The 16,624-nt window shown below is 42.3% G+C and overlaps 1 protein-coding gene across 2 annotated transcripts in view; it reads right to left on the bottom strand.

Moving 5' to 3' along the window:
• The window catches only part of Lypd6 (LY6/PLAUR domain containing 6), a 137,022-nt gene that overhangs the window by 103,191 nt on the left and 17,207 nt on the right, over nucleotides 1–16,624 (bottom strand). The window lies entirely within an intron of this gene.

The following is a 16,624-nucleotide window of genomic DNA, read 5'->3' as shown; positions in this document are numbered from 1 at the left end:
CCTGACAAACAGCTCCAGAAAAGAAGCATTTCTTTTACTTACAACAGCTCGCCTTGCAAGAATAACAAATACTGTTCCCCTTTAAGCCCACTGGAAGTCTAGCAACTGGAGAATATAATAAGAATAAAGGAAAAATCTATATTCCAGTTTAGTTCTTGTAGATTGGCAGGACTTCATCATCAACTGCTTGTCCAACAGCACAGCAGTCTCAAGCTAAAACTAATGCAAAAAAAGAAAAAGAAAAAGAGAAAAGCACACAAGACACAGCATTAAAAGAAGGGGGAAAGGGAAGGAAAGCTGACCCTTCAGAGAGGCCCTGGAAAAAATGAGCAGGCTCTGCTGCTTTACTTAACTTCTAAATCTTGTTGAATTTGCTGGATGCATGTTAGCGTTCATGCTTCATTTACTTTTATTCTGACTTCTACACGCAAGCGCCCTGTGAGCTCTGATAAATGACTGAAAATCCTTGACTCCAATAAAGAAATTAGCATGTCAATCTTAAAATCCTACCCATAGAAATAAATGGAAGCCTGCCTTCAAAGCCAGCCTCCACACCCTGAGAAGGGCCCTTCCCAGTCCCTACACCCTCCCCGCCATGCTGCTCTGGCTGGGTTATTAGACCTGGCATCCTCTAATGTAGTTCAGATCTGGCTTCCTTGTGAAAGCAAACAGAAGCTGCCCTGGGGCTCTTTATGTTCCCTCATTTACATTCCTCCTTGCCAAGGGTCAGGGCTGTCAGAGTAGGTGGCAGCCGGTCAAGCTCAGCACAGCATGCTTATCTACCCGCACAGTGTTTTCCTGCCTTGGAACAAGCTGGCATACATTTCTCTAAAAAACGCAGATGGAAATATATGTATCTGCCACACACCTGAAACATTAAAAATGAAGTCTGAGAGTTCCACCAAGAACTTGAACAACGAGTACGCAAAGCCCACAAAACTCACAAAGGAGGTATAGGTGTGGGGACATTGACCGTCTATGTAGATGGATCTACATTCCATCTATGGAATGTAGAAATGAAAGGCCGATGAGACAGTCTGTGTGTTAGTTACCCAGAAGGCAGCTCAAGGAACGGCTCATTGTACAGCACGCTTTCTGTGAAAGCAGTTAGTGTGTAGCCTGTTACAGCCTTCAGCTAAGAGTAAATTCCGTTTCATATGTCAAACAGCAGTTCCAACAGCTACATATTTATGTCTGTACCGTCTGTAAGGCAAAAACTCCCCACTCTTTCCTGATAACAGGATGAGGATGATCGAAATTGGTTTGCACACTAACAACATGTTTGAATCAACAATTACATGGGGTGTGGCTTTTCAATGTACCTCCTTCTCCTTCTCCTCCTTCTCCTTTTCCTCCTCCTCCTCTTCCTCCTCCTCCTCCTCCTCCTTCTCCTTCTCCTTCTCTCTCCTTCTCCTTCACCTCCTCTTCTTCCTCTTCCTCCTCCTCTTAACTCTGGCTTTCTATCTGTAACACGATCTCTTTCTCTTACTATAAACCTGTGATTTTTTTGACCAAGAAAAGATACTTTATCTAAGCAAAGAAAAGTCGATGCCAATGCCATATAACTTTAACTGCCAGAATTATGAGCTACCTAAACTTTTTTCTCTATAAAGTTACTAGTCTAAGGTATTGTGTTATAGTAACAGGACACTAGCTAATAGGAGAAACCAAGGAGGGAAATGGCAAAACCTTAGATGTGCTAATATTTTGTGGCCTTCTAAAGTTCAACTCTTCCCCTAAGATTTAATCCCTAACATTTAAATTATCTCGATAGGAAGAATTTAAATTTAATTTATATTTTTCTCTTAGGGAAAAACAGGCAATCACAAAAAAAAAAAAAAAAAAAAAGCTGAGAAACTCTACCCTAGATGCTTGGCATTCTGATGAGTACTCAGTAGGAAATAAAGTGAGCACAAGAAGGACACACTGAAACCCTTTGGGCACTAAGCAAAATCTCCTTGTAAGAGTTAAGAGTTGGGTCCATTCGTGGATTACAACAGGAACAGAAGCAGGGATCCCAAAAGCCATCACTGGGAATTCTGAATGTGAGGTCAGGAGACTGGTGGGCCAGCCCCTAGCACACAGCCAGTAGCTGTACATCCTCAGAGAATGGGTATTCACGAAGTAGCTCTCTTTCTCTTACTGTAATAGGAGAATGAAAATGTCTAGTTCAATGTCACTGTAAGACTTAAGGAGCTGTATTATTAATGAGTAGCTTTGCCAACAAGCCACCATGTCCAGATACCAGGTATGCTGAGACACATTTGTAATCCAGAACTTCAAACGCAGAGGCAGGAGGATCAGGAATCCATCTGTCTCAAAAAGAAGGAGAAAGAGGAAGAATATGGAAGAAAAAGGGAGAAGATGGGGGAGGGAGAAGCAGGAGGAGGAGAGGGAGGAGAGAAGAAGGAGGGTGAAAGGTACATCATCCTTCAGACATTAAGGGTTCTACATGGGCAAGTGACCATTTCACCAACCCTGGAATTGATGCTACTGAGAATTCGCTTTAAGATGGTGTTCAGAGCCAAGTCTCCAGTCTCCAGGTCAGTATATAGAGATCGTTCATCAGAAACAGCATGTCCTGTATAGAATATAAGAAGAGTGGTCCAATGAGATACTTTAAGGGAAACAAAGTCACTGTGGAGATGTTTACAGAATACACACTCCCTGGCTCACTCCACAATGTTTACAGAATACACAGCTCTCTGCTTCGAGTTCTCTGCACTTTCACGTTCCATGGGCGGAGAATGAATTAATACAGTCTTTGGGGGTGGGAGGAGAAGTAGATGAATAGGAATTTGAATTTTTGTTTCTTTTAGTTTAATGTTTTATGTTCAGGGTTCTTGTTGAGTAACCTCATGTCTGAGAATCTGTCCAAGGGAAATAGTCAACAAAAGGAAAAGGGCAAGCATACAGAAGGCTGCTCACCAGCCTTGCTTTATTATGATCAGATGGGGCACCATTCAGGTGAGCAGACCTGCTTTGAACATAAGCATTCCTAAGACACTTAGACTCTACAGACCTATGCAATAAGTGGAATATCTGACCACAAACAAAAGAAATAGTAAATCAAAGTAAATGCTACAAAAAGGCAGGAGAGTTCTCAACCAAAACTCATTTGTTTTTGTTTTGTTTTGTTTTGTTTTTTTAAAAAAATGAGACCCTGCCAAAAAGTTCAGAACCAGGCAGGCCAGACTCCTCCTTCCATTATCCTGGTGATCTTAGCTAATCTCAGAATCAAACAGCAGGCAATCCCCAAGGAAACTATATGGAAGAAACCATTAACTTACAGACTGAGGCAGAGCCTGGAGAGGAAGAAGGCTAACACACACACACACACACACACACACACACACACACACACACTGCTGCCTTCTTTTAAGCTCTCTATCTCCTCAAGTCAGAACACCCAGGATTTGGAGTTCATCAATGGCCTAAGATTTTTCCACCTCAAAGGATGACAATCCTCAAGAGATTAATTGTTCTCTTAAGACCCCACTGAAAAGCTGCCAGAAATCATTGAAGGCCTGCCTTCCTATGGGCACCAAGAGAAATGTTCTCAAGGATGCGCTATCAAGTGCTTGTTTTAAAAGGGAGATGACTGAATCGATATGCAGGAAACTAACTTCTGGACTCCCACGTTGTGAGTGGTCATTGATTTAAAGTATAAGAATGATAATCAGAAGGGAAAAGATATTTACCAAATGTATTTATCAAGTATCAGTAAGCCTCAGCTCAGCTAGCAAATCAGCCATCAAAGATAATCATTGAGCATAGAAGGATCTGTGGAAACACCCAAGCTACCAAATAGATAATGGTACCCGGCACACACATAGTGGCTGGAATCTCAAAGTGTGTTCTCATGTGACTTATCATCTGATCTTGTACCAATCTTATAAGTCAGGCAGGAAAGGGAAGACTTAACAAAGGCAGCCACAGAGATCTAGGTCAGCTGACTTGCACACCTTGATGGAGCCAACTCCATCAAGTTATTTAAAAGTTATTTAAAATACCGATGCTCACATGTGCCTCCTCCTGTTTCTTCACACCTTACAGCATACTGGGAGGGATAGCAACACATAAATTCTATACATGAGATGTAAGGAACAGATTAAGCAGAATCTGTAGCCATAGGCCACAGGCCAACCCTCCTCACTTCTGGGCATCACCGCCTCTTCTTGGGAAAGGTGAGCTGGAGATTACCAAGTTACAACGTACATCAGTCTCTTACAGATAATGATGAAACCAAGTCACAGGGTTGGTGTGAGGATCAGGAATAAGGCTCTGACCATATAGTGCCTGACACAGAGTGAGAGGCTCAAAAAGTGAGTCACCGTGAAGGACACTGATTGAAGATCAGGAGATGTCTCTGATTTTTCCAGATGAGAAACAAATAAAATTGAGTCTGGCTCTGTGCCAAGTGCATGGCATGAGTGCTCAGAACATACTACCCCGAATATGAGGCTCAGAACATACATACTACCCCGAATATGAGGCTCAGAACATACATACTACCCCCTGAATATGACACTCAGAACTACATACTGCCCCCTGAATGTAGCTCCTTGGCATCCTAAGAACTTCAAGAATGCCACAGAAGCAGTTATCTCTCCTGCTTTCTCCTACCTCCTTCTGCACCCCTGAAACATGGTCACTTCAGAAGGATTTCTCTTACCTTCCTGGGGGTCATGAGACCCTCCTGTGAGCCCTGCCTTCAATATCCGAAGAAGGGAGGCATTCCTCTGAAGAGTGAAGACGAAGGTCACAGAGTGGTTAAGCAGGCCTTCCTCAGTCTCCTCCAGTTAAAACCATTAACTCTTATCCAGTTCCCTAGACACCTTTCTCCATGACCTTCCATTCTTCATCACGCTTAGCATAAAAACAGCTTTAGGTGTTGCTTTGAGTATTCATTTCTACAAAAATTATTACATAACTACGTGTTTTTATCTTGTCAGTCTGTCTTGTCATGAGCACCTCAGCCATGGGTGGGCAGGGGAAAAGTTTTCTTCCCTATATTATATGAGTGTCCTACTGCAGCTGCAACAAATCACCATAATTCAGTGACTCCAAAATGGCACAGACATCATCTTACTGTTCCAGAGATCTGTCTTTGTTAGGGTATTACGGCACCCGTGGTGTTTTACAAACACCACAACCAAGGCAACTCTTATAAGGACATTTAATTGCAGCTTGCTTACAGGTTCAGAGGTTCAGTCCATTCTCATCAAGGCAGAGCATGGCAGTGTCCAGCCAGGAATGGTGCAGGAGGATTGGAAAGTTCTACATCTTCATCTCAAGGCAGCTAGAAGACTGATTTCCAGGCTACTAGGATTAGAATCTTAAAGCCTACACCCATAGTGATACACCTACTCCAACAAGGCCACACCTCCTAATAATGCCACTCTCTGGGCCAAGCATATACACACCATCACAAGATCAGAGGTCTAATGCGATCTGGCTGGGCTGAAATCAAGTGTTGGCATCGTTACCTTCCTTCTGGAGCTTGTAAGAGTCCTCCGGCTGTACTTCCAAGCTTCTCTGTTCTTGGCTTCTGGCTCCTGAAGCACACCATTCCAACCTTGGCTCCTTTAGCTCCCTCCTCTTCCTGCTTCCCTCATCAGTGCCCCTCCCTGAGCCTACCGCCTCCCTCTTACAATGAGCATGTGATGAAACTGGTACCTCCCTGTGATGGCTGTTCTTGGATGTCAACTTGACTACATCTGGAATTCACTAAAACACCCCCACCCTCCAGAAAAAAACTGGGCACACCTGTGAGGGATTTTTGCTTAATCATTTCAATTGGAAAGATTCACTTCAAATCCAGATCTTTGAGGTGGGAAGGCACATTTTTAATTGAGATATTTTGAGGTGGGAAGACACACCTATAATCTGGGCCACACCTTCTGCTGGAAGAATGTGTGTGTGTGTGTGTGTGTATACACATACACACACACACACACACACACACACACACACACACACACACACACACACACACATATATATATATATATATATATATATATATATATATATATATATATATCTGCCTCTCTTTGCCTGCTTGCTCTTGCCCTCACTACAAAGTCCATTCCTTCACAAGCATTAACACCCACTTCTTCAGGATCCTAGTATATAAGAAGACCAACTAAGACATCCAGCCATATGGAAAGAACAACCCCTGAATTCCTGGACCTTCCATTTATAGGTAGATACCATTGGATTAGGTGGAACACAGACTATAAATCATTCTAATAAATCCCCTCCCTAAGTGTAGACAGAGATTCATTCTCTAAGTTCTGTTACTCTGGAGAACCCTGATTAATACACTGTCCCATCTCAGAATCCATATCTTCTGTCTGCTGAACCTTCTTCTGTAGGTAACATAACCTCACACACGAAGATTGAGAAGTGGACATCTTTGGGAGAATCCTGATCAGTCTACCAGTATACAACAGAAGCAAGGAGCTTAGAGGGACAGATATTGGAGTGCCGTGAATCTGATCCTCATACCTTGTATCCTTGTCCCCAAACAGTCTATGGTATCCCAGGTGTACACAGAAAGGGTTCACAAACTATGAAGTAAAACAGACACTTAAAACGATTACCAATCCTAGTCTGTCCCTTGAGGCCTGGAGAGAGGACAAAGTGCTGGGGGAGGGTGTCACAGAGGTGGGACATTTGTCTCAACTAAGCAAGGAAGAGAAATCTCACAAAGTGCCACACAATAATACGACTAGAGTGCAGGCCATGTCACCTTAAAGAGGGTTTCTCTTTAACATATAGATTATTTGAGAAACTACAGGCCTGGGAGAGGCTCTGGAACAGGAATTTCTTTATTGAGGGAATTTTATATCTCTAAAGGAAGTCTCTCATATGGGCTCCTGAGAAGACTAGGGCTGTGGAAATCAAAGCCCGAAAAAAGCTATAAAAAGCTTTTGTGTTTGCTTCCTCCTTTTGGTCTCTCAACCAAAGAGAAGGTGGTCTACAAACCACCAGAAACTCTCATCGAAGGGGAAGGCTCTAGCTTAAACTTGCATAGTAAATTTTGCCCCTATAGTGTGTTATTTCTCAGCCCTTTCTTTCTGTGACTCACTTGAAGATGTAACTCAGGCCTGAATGCAAGGCTATGTTTCTAAGAACGGCTTCTTTCTTTGGATCTGTCCCATGTGTGTATGAGGTATTCACGGAGCAAACGTCTGTTAGGTTTTTCCTTGTTAATCTGTCTATTTCAGGACTGGAAGCCGTCCCAATTTAGAACTGGGCAAGGCAAAAGGAAGCTTATTCCCCCCATCCTGCGTTACATTGGCCACTAACATGTGCTTCATTTATTACGAAAAAGGACATTTTGGGAAAGGGAGCAAAAAAGTTAGAAATACCGATGGACCAGTAGGATTAGTACCTAGAAAACAATGGGAAGACAAACATCCAGAAAAGGTTAGAGACAAACATTAGGGCCTTATTGTGAAGGGCCACATCAAAGCAGAGGTACCAAGAATACTTGTATTTTTGTCCTCTATGTTATGCTCTCAAATGCAACTTTCCTTTTTAGTCTTTAGGATGCATTCATGCTACCAGAATAACAAATTAGGTTTCTTTGAAAATATACGGGGTTAGGGAGGCAGGGGGCATGGGCATTACAGGAGCCTAGAGAGAGAGAGACAGAAGAGGCAAGTATGTAGGTTCTAAACTTATATCAGACAAAGAATTATAAATGACATAATGCTCTAATGAGGTCAGTGATATTAAGGGCAGTATCAGCCATAACTTACAATTCTCCAGTGGCTTCTATAGCCTACAGGCAAAGGTTCTTAATGTAACAGAGGTAGGAGTTCACAGCCATTTGGGAGTTTTGAAGGCTTCTAACATATCATTTTTTTTTTTTACCCCCTACAAGATTCTTATACCTCCTCATGTTAACAATCGCAGGTATAGTCATAGTCCTAAGTCTGAGGATATATATAACAACTTAACAAGAAATATTACTATTTAGAATAAAATGTATATTCTAGCCTGATGCTTCTGCTTCTTCAGTTGGGTTGTCTTCTATCTATTTGTTCCCCGCTTTGACCTACCAACTCCTTTAAATGCTCCATCCTAACCACGGTCAAACAGATGTCTTCCCCAAGGTCAATACCTTGCTTGATATTGTGTCTTAGTTCACATTCTTCCATGTTTGTCCTTGCTGGGCACAACTATTTCACAGAGACAGCCCACTTCAACAACTACCTTAGCTAACACTATGACTGAACTGATTAACCAGCCCCTGATTTTGTCGCACACTGTACTTCGGGTCATGACTTCCATATCTTTTTAACTGTAGGTTTGTTATACATCTCTCTCCCCACACACACTGAGAAATAATGATTGATGTTTGGTTAAATGAATGGATGCTATACTAGATAAAATAGCAAGTGTCTCATTTGGTGTCACCAAATCCATTTACATTTCCAAAATCCTATTTTGTTTATTTGCTATCAATAATTCAGAACTTTTTAAGATGGTGATTCCTTTTAAATATAATACATTCCGTGATTTAGGGAGCAAAGAATAAATCATACACACAATGTGTCCGTAAAAATTGATTTATTTTGGCACACAGGCGGTACACATACTTAGGCACATTCAGCACACACACATACACTAACAATAAATATTTTGAAATTTGATTTTTTTTTTTGGTTTTACGTATTTGGCTATTGTGTCAAAAACAAAGACTGGGGTGGAGGGGCGAGTAAAAATTGAATTACCTCTACCTTAAGTTTTATGTAGCAGTGGGATTTCTACCTGGAACACTAAAATGATAGGTTATTTCTTTCTGTTCCATCTGTGTTGAAGCAAGTGCAGTTTTATGCTTTGGGGATACTTAATGGCCATATCAGTCAACAAGGCCAGCAAAGCAACTCCCAGCCAGCATGCTCCCCACCAATGGAAAGAATAAAGGTAAGCATGTTAACGTGTTGGGGTGAGGCTGTTTCTGATGTGTGCATCTATTAGATGGTAACCTGGGCAAGACTGTCAGAAAAGTACTCAATCAGTTCTCTCTCCCATCTCAAAGACAATGGGCCTTCTCTGCACTGGATCGCAGTGCAAACATATTGTTCAGGGGCACAGGCTCTTGAAGTTAAATCTCCTAAAGCTTTCTCTAGCCCGATGCTCTAAGTCAAGGGTTAAATGCCAATCAGGGCAGGATAACCAGGCATGAGCCGAGAACATGAGATTTAGAAATCCACTCAAATCCTTCAGGAATGCATCACCACTGAACAGCTGTCAGAAGCAGAGCACACGTGACCGTGACGTCAGATCCTTAATTTAGAAGGAGGACAGAGGAGAGTGGCTTTTGTTTAACCTACAGAGAACCTGGCTAAATTCTTTAAGAGCGGAAAGTTAAATGTCTTCAGAAAAGTTTCTCAGGCTCAAGTCTATGCAAATGAACCCTGAATAAAGCAAACAAACCAGGAAACGAAACTCCCAAGCACAAGTATTACACGCTATACCTATGTAAAAGATAAACATCTCTGAAGGAAGTCAGGTAATTTGGGCTCATGACTGGGCCATTCATCTTGAGAAAGCATTTAGCCTTTGGAAAAGGGCATCATCTCCTGGACCAGAAGCAGATGGCGAACATTGCGGCTTGACCTTTCCTTCTGCCTCCTTCTCTGCTGCCACCTCCCTCTGCTTTACAAAAAGGAGGATGAGGCCAGTGGAGGCAGAGGGAGAAGATCAGAGAAGAGCTGCCCTACCTCACTAACCTTCTTCCACACAGGATATGTCTCACCTAACCATGGCAGAGAATGTGGCATCCAGGACAGACCAGAAGAGGCTAGGCAGTCACGATTAGGAGGGAAGGGGGCAAGTATCCAAGAATGAGAAAGAAACTCATGGGTGTCATGCTTCTTCCATCGACAGAGATTCCTCTGTAATACACAGTAAAGGGGCCACCAATGACGGTCATACATTGTAGTCCTTCCTCCAGCCACACTGACTGGTCCATATTGGTGCCTGACAACAACTGTGGCAATGACCTCCATTTCCCAATGGTGGCTGGATTGAGATCAGTAAGAGTCACAAGTTAGACTTTCTTAGTGGCACAAATCATGAGAGTTGCACATCACAGGGGCATTTGATCATGTAATTCCCACATTGCTTGCATGGTCTGCAATTAAATATATAAAACTAGCAGGCAGAGAGACAACATAGGACAGATATAGATGCTGGTCTCTGCTGGAGAGGCCCAGATAGAGCCCCATTCGAACACTCTCTATTACTATTTCTAACTATTATATCTCGATATAACTATATATCTATTTCTAACACTAACCATATCTATTTTGTTACCTGTTTCTCTCTTCAAGTGTTCTGGCATATCTGTGGAGCTTGTATTAAGTTAACTGATATGGAGGACCCTGCCCACAATGGGATTCACCAGTCCCTAAGCAGAGAATCCTGAACTGTGTCAGAGTGGAAAAATCAAGCTGAGAGCAAGCAAATCAGTGAGTGAGCACATGTTCATTCATTCTCTCCCTGCTCTTGACTGGGGATGTGATGTGACCATCTGTCGACAGTGACTCCCCCATACTGATAAACTGTAGCCTAGAACGGTGAGATACAATAAACTCTCTCCACTAACTTGCTCTGGTCAAATTATTTTGTCATGCCAGCAGAAATCAAACTATAACACCACAAAAAAAAAAAGTCTGCCGTTTTCTAAAACTACTTGTAAGACTTATGAAATGCTTACAGTAAGACTTTCATAAGCCATATAAAATGCCTGCATTAAGATTTATATGATAATAAGTAGAAGACTATGTCTTATGCAATTGAAATTAACACTGGAAGATTTTAATTCCTACCACACCCATATAAACGATATACCTTGGCAAAAGGCAATGTTAGCAAAAATGTATCACAATAATAACCAAGTTAATAGTCACAGAAGCTTTCCTGGAAATAGACTGGTAGTAGACTGTTCTACTGGCCTAGAATATTTAAAACACTCTGAATTAGCATTAAACATCTTTGAAAAGATTAAGCCATTTACCAGAAGCAAGTTTTGTCCCACAGGATGAAAATGTAGGTAACAGGGAAGTTTTAATTAAATAAATCTGAGTGTTCTTGATAACAATGTCTCAATGAGTACTTCAGAACACCTAAGTACTTTGGACTCAAAAGTGCATGGTTCCTCAAAGCCCCTGTATGCCCCAATTTGCAGGGCCAAGGCAAACACAGCTATGCACCGTGAGTGGGTACAGGAAGATCAATTTCCAGCTTGCCCTACCATTATATAAGCAGTCCCTCCAAGGTTAGCATCACCAGGGTTTCGGGCCATTAATATTCTTGGATGTCAAGCTTGAAGTAGATTGCCATTTCAAAAAGCAAAAGGTCATCTACATTCTCAAACCCCTTATACTGCGAAAAGGGAAAGGGTGAGCGTGGGTAGTAGAGAGGATCCTCCTGACCTTGTGGTGTTTCAATCAACACAGACACACTCCTCCAGGCAAATTGGATTACTGTTCCATAGGACAACACTCGAGTCCTACCTAGTCTCTTGTTTCACCATCATGGGCCCTCTGAACCTGAACATCAAATAGTTTGCTTCTTCAAATGCTGCAAAGAAGCCACAGATTTGGTGTGAACTACCAGTGGAAATGGCCTCAGCCACCATCTACATGTCCCTGGTTGCCTGCTTTAGACACTACTGCAATGTTCATAAAGTAAGAGCTGGTGATGTTGCAGAATATTTGATCATCCCGTGACTCCTAAGATTGTGTTGTTTACTGAAAGAACTTGTTTCTGGTTGTGGTGTGGCTCAGCCCTTAGCACACACCTTTAACCCGCTGGCTAAAATACAGACACACCCTTAGTATGTGGGGACAGAAGGCGGCTATCATCCTTGCAGCCATCTTGAGCCATATACCCTGACAAGAGACTTATTTTCAACAGCCTACAACAGCTGAGCACACTCTGATAACATCTTGTTTTATATACCCAGGATTTTCCCTTGGGTGTGTGCAACTTAAAGGTGTGACTTAAAGGCATGACTTAAAGGCATGACTTAAGAAGTGAGACTTATAAAAGGCGAGAGGCAGATAGAAGAGGGAACTGGAAACTTGGAACTTGGAGGCACTAGGGACTAGAGACTTGGTACTAGGAACTTGAGGACTTGAGACTTGGTACTAGGAACTTGGGACTTAGAACTTGGGACTGGGAACTAGGGACTTAGAGAGAAAAAGAGAGACTGGAGAATAAATGGGACTGAATCACACTCTGCCTGGTCTCCATTCTTCATGTCTGTCCTCACTCTCTCTCTCTCATACTGAACCCTGACCCATGGACTGGAGCAGCTTGGAGCAGTACAAGCTGGAACAATTTAGCCCCCAAAGCTTGGGGCAGTGCAGGCTCTAACAATTTTGGTCCCCAAGCTTTTGGCAGTGTGGGTTCCAACATTTGGCAGAGCAGTCCCCCGACATTAGTACACACCTTTAATCCCAAACAATGAAGGTAAAGTTAGTTTGCAGAAGGAAGTAGCTGTGTTTGAAAGTGATGCCTAATTGAGTGGCAGACAACGTGACGAATCAGAGGAAGATGTGCCCAACTCTCACAAGAAGAGAGAAGAAAAGGAAGCTATTTGAGAGGCAGGGTAGAAAGAGATGTAAAAAGAGGCAGACTTACCAGGAAAGTTTTACAGAGACGTGTTGAAGAGAGAAAAAGTTAGACACAGGTGAAGAAAGAATGAGCCAGAGAATGATAATAGAACAGGTAGCCAGAGTCATTCAGAAGCCAAATAATTGGAAGCCAAGAGAGAAGCAAGACTGAACCAATCATCTTGGAGAGGAGTTTGAGCCAGAACAGCTGAGTTGAATCAGCCAGCCAGTGCCAAGAACCAGAAAGGATGAACTTATTCAGCAGTAATTCTCAGAGACCGAAAACTCTCTAGGCCTAGATAAGATTGTATAGAAGCTACAAGCTTCTAGGACTAGGCCTAGGTTAGCCGATGGAGGAAGCAAGCCTCCAAGTCGACAGTAACAGGTGAATAAAAGATACTTCAATATGGTGGTGTAGGGTTATCTGGACAAGAGAAACACAGGCCTTAAGAGTTTATATCTCTTTAACTAACTGAGCCCTTTTTCCGGCCCGACTTAAGAATAGAACTCACTTAAAAGAAACCCAAAGGGCTGGAGAAATGGCTCCACAGATAAGAGCATTTGTTGCTCTTGCAGAAGATCTGGGTTCGGTTCCCATCACCCACATAGTGGTTCATAACCATCTGTAACTTCAGTTCTAGGGAGATCTGATTCGTTCCGATTCGCAATTTTGACCTCCACAGGCACCAAGCATACACAGAAAACGCATGAAGGTCAAACATTTATACACATAAAATGAAATAAATAAATATTTTTTTAAAAAAGAAAGCAAAATACAGCACAAAATTCAAATGAGCTTTTCTCAGGTAAGCTTTGTCCCTGGGTGTGGAAGATAGAGCCACCCTACAGGGCTCTGTATCACAGCAGCAATCCTGATCTCAAGCCTCATTACAGCGACCACCATCTGTGAAGCCCCCTAGCTTTAGGCTTACATGCTGAAGAGCCAGAGGAAGAAGCCTTTAAAAGATAATGTTTAAATGGGTATATTTACATTGTGGGAGTCGAATTCAAAATTCAAGTCACATACGGGTTATTTTCACAGGGGGAGGAGTAGCCGGATGTTCAAATGCATTTGCCTCTCATTTTGAAGTAATTCATCTTTAAAATCTCTGCGAAAATCCTACAGAGTTGCCCAGAAAATGGCATCAACCATCTGTAAATAAAAACACCGGCTAGCTCTAGTATATATCACAGGTTCAAAGCACTTTGGCACCGGCAGATTGAACGTGTTATTAAAAGAATTTAACTGCAAGAAGAGCTCCCATAATTACACAGCAGCTGGTCTAATGTTGACAAAACAACTTTTAAAGGCTTTCAGAAGCCTTAAAGGCTAATCAATTAAAAAAGCATGAATAGTAATGCGCACCCTGTCCTGCGCACTGCAAGTGACATCTGAAATACAGTGAGGTTTCTGTTCTGGAACAATGATTTCTTCTATCCTGCAATTAAGCTGAACACGTGAATAAATTCGAGTTGTGTCTAGGTGAGATGATTATACTTAAAATAAGTCCATAAAACCCAATTAGAAACATTCAACCTAACGAGCACCTCCACGGTGCAAAGTTATTACCAAAATGCCAACAGCTAGTGGCAAAGTTTGTGCTTCCTTTATCAAAAGCAGTCAGAGAAATAAATAGTTTGGAAATGTCCTGGAAGCACAAAGAATGCATGCTTGAATTTGGTTGGGATTGGCCTCTCTGCTGCACGCAAGAACAGTGGCTTCATCTTGCTGAGGAGCAGGATGCCCAAGCATCCTTGCAGAATGGCCTCCTCAGTTAGAGCCAGTGTGTTTCCCTCAAGATCCAAGGGAGATGGAAGCTCGAGCCCACAAGAAGCCTTCTCCAGAGATTTCCTCATACTTATAGTTTTCTTTTATCTCTGAATCCCTTTCAAGATCCCATAAATGACTGGTCCCGATCCTTTATAGGACTTTTCTATAAATGCAAAAACGATAAATATTTTAGGCTTTGAGATGCAACGTCTGTCATGGCCACTGACCTCAGCTACCGTAGGGCGTGGCTACCATGTGTGATGTTGAAATAAATGGGCCTGCCTGCATTCTAATAAAACTTTGCTTACACATGGCAGAAGCCAGATAGATTTGGCTGGCCCACACTGTCCAAAGTCAATGCATGGGACATGGAGAGCTCCTGGCACATCAGGTCTATTTAGTCTTAATAACTGAGTGTAGGAGAAAGACCACAGAAATATCCATCAAAAATACCTTTAAACACTTTCTCCAGCAAATTCTATTGTGATGCTTCTGACAGGGGAGATGAAGAGCAGTAACACTGCCTCTTCCTATGCCAAAACTGGCAAAGAGGCCAACCTCTTACACCCTTTGCCATCCGTTGTGACCTTGGAATACAGTGTTTATTGCTACACGCACAACACCAGTGTTCAATGCAGGGATTCTGAGGCTGGGCCCTGTACATTTTGGTCACCTACCTGACTCTTGATTGGCTGGCTGGGACCCAATCCTGGCCATTTTAATATCCTGTGCCATTTATCACTCTTCCATAGCCTCATCTCAACACATACACAGACTGTATTTCTGTAAAGGCACGTAGTAGAGCTTCAATAATTTACCTTTCTGTTTTAAAAACTAATTAAGCACCTCAAGAATACGCTTATGACCCTACAAATGTAAGCCTTTCACAGAAATCTTGTATTCAGAACACCAGGAAAATGGCAGCCCCTGTTATTCTAAGATCTACTCACTGAAATTTTATTCTCTTGCCCAGCCAGTAGGAAAGCACTGAAGTAGGCTAGTTTGATCTGCATTAGGAAGAGGGCCCTTAAAAACTGTCAGAATGACATCATCTCCCTTTGTATCATCTTGTTTCCTGTTCTTTCCCCATCACTTGATCACTGGTTGGCATGGTCCTGTCAACACCTCGAAGACTCAGTGGGTTTGGATGAAGACATGTGTATTTCAGAAGGATGGGACCTCGTGGATGATAAAGAGTCACTGAAAGAACCCAAAAGCTCAGCTGTGGGGACTCAGCAAGGTAGAGGCAGTGTGGGCATCCACCCACTAGCCCAAGCTGAGCTGTCAAGTTAGGCCACACTGTCAATGTGAGTTAACATGTCTAGAGAGCAGACACTGTAGCTACTTAAATTAAATCACTTAAAGTGAAGTCAATTTACAGTCCAGTTTCTCCACTAACCATACTGCAATGCTCAGTGGTCACAGACAGACAGCCTATCATACTAGCTGGTACATATGCAGACCATGTTGTTACCATAGAACAGAGCGGAAGGTTCTTCTGGATAGGGCTAGTGGGTGGATCCATGGGTTTTTTTTATCCATCCTCACACCCTCCAGCCAGCCCCTTACAGGACTCAACAGGTGCATATGCTTTTCCACACCTCACCCTGGTATTCTGCTCTGTGCCTACCCAGAGAGCAGACAGGGATGTGAAATGATGCCCCAGTCATTCAAAGCAGCACCACACTGGGGTATCTGGTTTGTCACTTTACTTTGGTTCTTTTTCGGTTTTGAAGCTTCTTTCAGGAAAATGAGTGACAAAACTCCTAGTTTTGTCCCTTCATCAGTCAGGGTCCCCAGCTATCACAAGGTCACCGGAGACTGTCACACAGAAGGCAACCAGACTGGATTGGAGTGATTGACGTGTTCGTTTTTTTTTTTCCTTTGACAAAAATAAAAATCAAAGAGAAGATGGACAGAGGGAAACTTTATCATCTAACCATTTGTTCTGAGGTTGGAATCTTTTGTAGTGTTTTATGAGGCTCCTCCTAGCTTTAATTATTATGTTGTATCAAAAAATGCAGAATATTTTTATCTGTAGAAAGAAATATGACTCCAAAGTTCCAGAGAAAAATGCCAAAATGCTTGGAAGCTTTGGATTTATCACCACACAAGCAAATCTGCTCCTAGCTATCACAGCATAGAATTTTTTTTAAAGGTATAGTTAAATTGCCACGTCTCTAAAACCTAACAACTAAAGAGAACGTTG

Source organism: Arvicanthis niloticus, chromosome 2, assembly GCF_011762505.2.
Source record: "Arvicanthis niloticus isolate mArvNil1 chromosome 2, mArvNil1.pat.X, whole genome shotgun sequence".
In the NCBI taxonomy this organism is placed as follows: Eukaryota; Metazoa; Chordata; class Mammalia; order Rodentia; family Muridae; genus Arvicanthis; species Arvicanthis niloticus.
Note: the sequence above shows the minus strand (reverse complement) of the source record. Positions and strands in the feature narration are given on the sequence as shown.